Source organism: Mus musculus, chromosome 6 (genome assembly GCF_000001635.26).
Source record: "Mus musculus strain C57BL/6J chromosome 6, GRCm38.p6 C57BL/6J".
Lineage (NCBI taxonomy): Eukaryota > Metazoa > Chordata > Mammalia > Rodentia > Muridae > Mus > Mus musculus.
The window spans coordinates 102790661-102794734 of NC_000072.6; the positions used below are offsets into that span (position 1 = coordinate 102790661).

General features: G+C 37.5%; 1 non-coding gene across 1 annotated transcript; it reads left to right on the top strand.

Annotated features, from left to right (window-relative positions):
- Positions 1-3723: 3723 nt before the first annotated feature.
- Positions 3724-3825, top strand: Mir6373 (microRNA 6373). Its single transcript, NR_105792.1, has one exon. It is a non-coding gene; the product is annotated as a microRNA 6373 (primary transcript).
- Positions 3826-4074: the final 249 nt, after the last annotated feature.

The window sequence follows — 4074 nt, forward strand, 5'->3', positions numbered from 1 at the left end:
AGATGCCCCTCAACAGAGGAATGGATACAGAAAATGTGGTACATCTACACAATGGAGTTCTACTCAGCTATTAAAAAGAATGAATTTATGAAATTCCTAGCCAAATGGATGGACCTGGAGGGCATCATCCTGAGTGAGGTAACACATTCACAAAGGAACTCACACAATATGTACTCACTGATAAGTGGATATTAACCCCAAACCTAGGATACCCAAGATATAAGATACAATTTGCTAAACACATGAAACTCAAGAAAAATGAAGACTGAAGTGTGGACACTATGCCCCTCCTTAGAAGTGGGAACAAAACACCCATGGAAGGAGTTACAGAGACAACGTTTGGAGGTGAGACGAAAGGATGGACCATGTAGAGACTGCCATATCCAGGGATCCACCCCATAATCAGCATCCAAAGGCTGACACCATTGCATACACTAGCAAGATTTTATCAAAAGGACCCAGAAGTAGCTGTCTCTTGTGAGACTATGCCGGGGCCTAGCAAACACAGAAGTGGATGCTCACAGTCAGCTAATGGATGGATCACAGGGCTCCCAATGGAGGAGCTAGAGAAAGTACCCAAGGAGCTAAAGGGATCTGCAACCCTATAGGTGGAAGAACATTATGAACTAACCAGTAGCCAGGAGCTCTTGACTCTAGCTGCATATGTATCAAAAGATGGCCTAGTCGGCCATCACTGGAAATAGGAGCCCATTGGACACGCAAACTTTATATGCCCCAGTACAGGCGAACGCCAGGGCCAAAAAGGGGGAGTGGGTGGGTAGGGGAGTGGGGGTGGGAGTTTGTATGGGGGACTTTTGGTATAGCATTGGAAATGTAAATGAGCTAAATACCTAATAAAAATGGAGAAAACAACAACAACAACAACAACAAAAACAATACAGTGGGGTCTCTCTTCCTCATATCACCATCCTGTTTTCCTTCCCAACTTTTCTTATTTCTTACTATTGTTACCTTTTGGTCTTTATTCAGACTTGCTAACTTCCTTATTCTATCTTTAACACCGAAATTGAAGAGAGGCATCTGTATATCTATTTTGTCTGTTGACGAGCACTCTTTAAAGATTTTCAAATTTATGTCTTTTGTCTAGAATATTTGATAATACAAAAAAGATGTAAGGTTTGTGTTTCTTAACAGTGATACTTGGTGACATAAGATAAAACATGAACCATTTATTCAAATGGCACAATTGAAATATATCCCTGAGAAACTTTCATATCATCAGAAATCTTCATTTAATATGTCAGCATGTAACTGCTGAGAATCTCATCAAGGATTCTTTATGAAGTTCAGAGATTGAATTTTCATCAATCTATCCCTGTCCTCATCCAATCAGGTTAGGCTAGAGTATCCCATCTCTGTGCAATGTAAAAGAATTTTATCCCTAGAGTTTAATTTACAGTGGAACAGAAAAACCGAACAAAACAAAACAAAAACAAAAAAACATTCTCCATTGCAAAGCAAATTCTTTCTTTATTGAATATGGGTCACCCAAAATCCAAACTGCCTAAGGAAAATGGACAAAATACAATAGGGTGAAATAAGGAGACATAAATGCCAAATGTTTAGATAATTCTTCAAAGAATGTGTGAATATACAGAGTCCTTTAGTCCCCGAGTGGTGGCCTGACTACAAGTATAACATGCTGATCTGTATGTAATTCAGTGTGAAGGAAAAAAGCCATGGTTGGTAGAAACCCATGAATGATAAATGATAAGGAAGGGCTTAAATTTTAAAAAGTATAAAGAAAATCTCTCAAGAATAAAGAAGTTTATGCCAGCTCCCAGTTGACAGTTTTCAGGAAAATGCAAATAAGTTCTTAGGGCCTTTACTGTTTGTTTGGGGATTATAAACCACCATAAAATATAAGGAAGTCAGAGGCTGGAAGCAGGAGAGGACATTCCTGGACTTGTTGGTCAATTCTCCATTGCTCTGGAACAGATATTCTGGTACATAGAACATTATAGATACTAATAATTTCACATTTTTATAATTTTTTTAAATGTCATACCTTCTGTAAAAATGCATTGCCTTAGAACAGGAGTTGCCATTTCTCTGCAAAGGGCTACACAGTGAAGAATTTTAACTTGCTGGGTACTTGTTCCAAGTTCCCAACTCTGGTTTAAAAAAAAAACAAAACAAAACAAAAAGAGACCCTGAAATATGGACAATGTAGAAAATCTTTCTGATAATTAAGTATCCAGAGTCCCATGTGTTGTTACTCTGGGTGTTATTTTGGCTGGGAACATTGGGAGCTGAACCCTTGTTGGAGGAAATAGGCCACAGGAGCAAGACATTGAAAGTTTTTCCTGGCTCCCAATCCATTCTTTGTTCTCTGCTTCTTGTCCACCATAAGGTAAAAAGTCTTTTCTACTACATACTTCCTTGTGAGAGGCTAAACAACCAAGCTGAATACTATAAGTATGAGCCAAATAAATCCCTCTGCCTTTATGTTGTTACCTTGGTCTTTTAATGAAAGCAATAATAGAACTCATACTAACTGCTTGAAGCTTTTTATTACAAGCCAAGTCAAGAAAAAGTGTAAATAAATCTTATCACTCAAATAATGAAACAAGCTTAGGCCAAAACTATTACCTTAACAGAACTAAGAGAATAACCAGTAGAAAATACATAAAGTAGTGTGTGTGTGTGTGTGTGTATGAGATTGACTATATCTTTTTGAAATCGATCAAAGAGGCAGATGGATGGATTTGGCTTCTCAGAGGCAGAGGGAAGAATTTGGCTTCTCAGCTACTGATTGCCAGCTCTTACAGAAGAATGAATTGTCTTGGGATATAACATTGTGGTAACCTAAAATTAAAGATCTGTAGGATGTTGGACATCAGCATATAAATTTCAAATTTTGAATATTATTCAATACTGTACCAGTGCCTAAATGGTCAAATGCAGAAAACTGGCCATGTGCTGCTCAATGTCAAGCAATATCTAAGCAATAACTTTATAGTATCAATATCAGTTGAAATGCCAACATAAGTAGATAACATTTCACATGGTCTAACACCTAAGTACTCAATGTCTTCTCAGAGAAAGATAACCAATATTTCTCAGGGACAAGTTCCATGATAGACTATCCATTCTTAAACAGTCTTCTACCCTAAACATATACACATAAGTACAACACTAAATGGCTTATTCAGACTTATTTACATATCAACATGTGTGTGTGTACACACATGCAAGTGTGTGTGTGTGTGTGTGTGTGTGTGTGTGTGTGTGTGTGTGTAAAACAATAATAATTACAAGAATGCCATGAATTTGAGATGGTGTAGGGAGGACATCTGAGGAGTTGGAATGGAATGGAAATGATAAACACAGTGTTCATGTATGTACATTGTGGCTTTTCTTCTCTTGTTCTCTATGGAAACCAGTCCCATGTGTGTTTCTGTGGAAAGCAATACTCTTAGCTTTATGCACTTGTTGGGAAGGTAGTTCTATATTCTCCCTGTGTCCCAGCTCAACCTTTCCCTAACTACTGTGTTTGTAGAAAATGATGTGACTTGATTGAGTCTTGAGTTTTTTATCTTTATGGTCAATAAAATTGAAAATGGGGTTCAAGCACTGAACATAGCCTCTGGAGTAGAGACTTTTCGCTGATGTACTGATATTATCTAGTACCTTTAGTAAGACAAGCAAAACTACTCTACAACTTAGGTTATTTCAGTACTATTGTCATTGTTTTTTATGAGGTGGGTGACTTTCATTTCTGCTTTCTAATACTCATTTTTCATTCATTTTCCTGTGGCTTTATGGGAATATCTAGGAGGTGAAGATTGAGGCCACCCTCCATTCTAATTCAAAGCAGGGGAAGCTCCCATAGTGGTCTTAGGATTCGTTCAAATATGAGCCAAAGACCTACTTTCTGTCAATGCAGTTTAATCTCAGAATGATGCTTAGAAGTTGAAAGCGTGTCTCTTTGCAATGACTGACAGGCATCTTAGCCTCAAACTGCATCTATCCTTGAACTTTTCATTTGTAGGAATCAATAAATTCATTTTTTTGGTTGTTGTATGCTTTATAATATTTTGAGGGGAATTT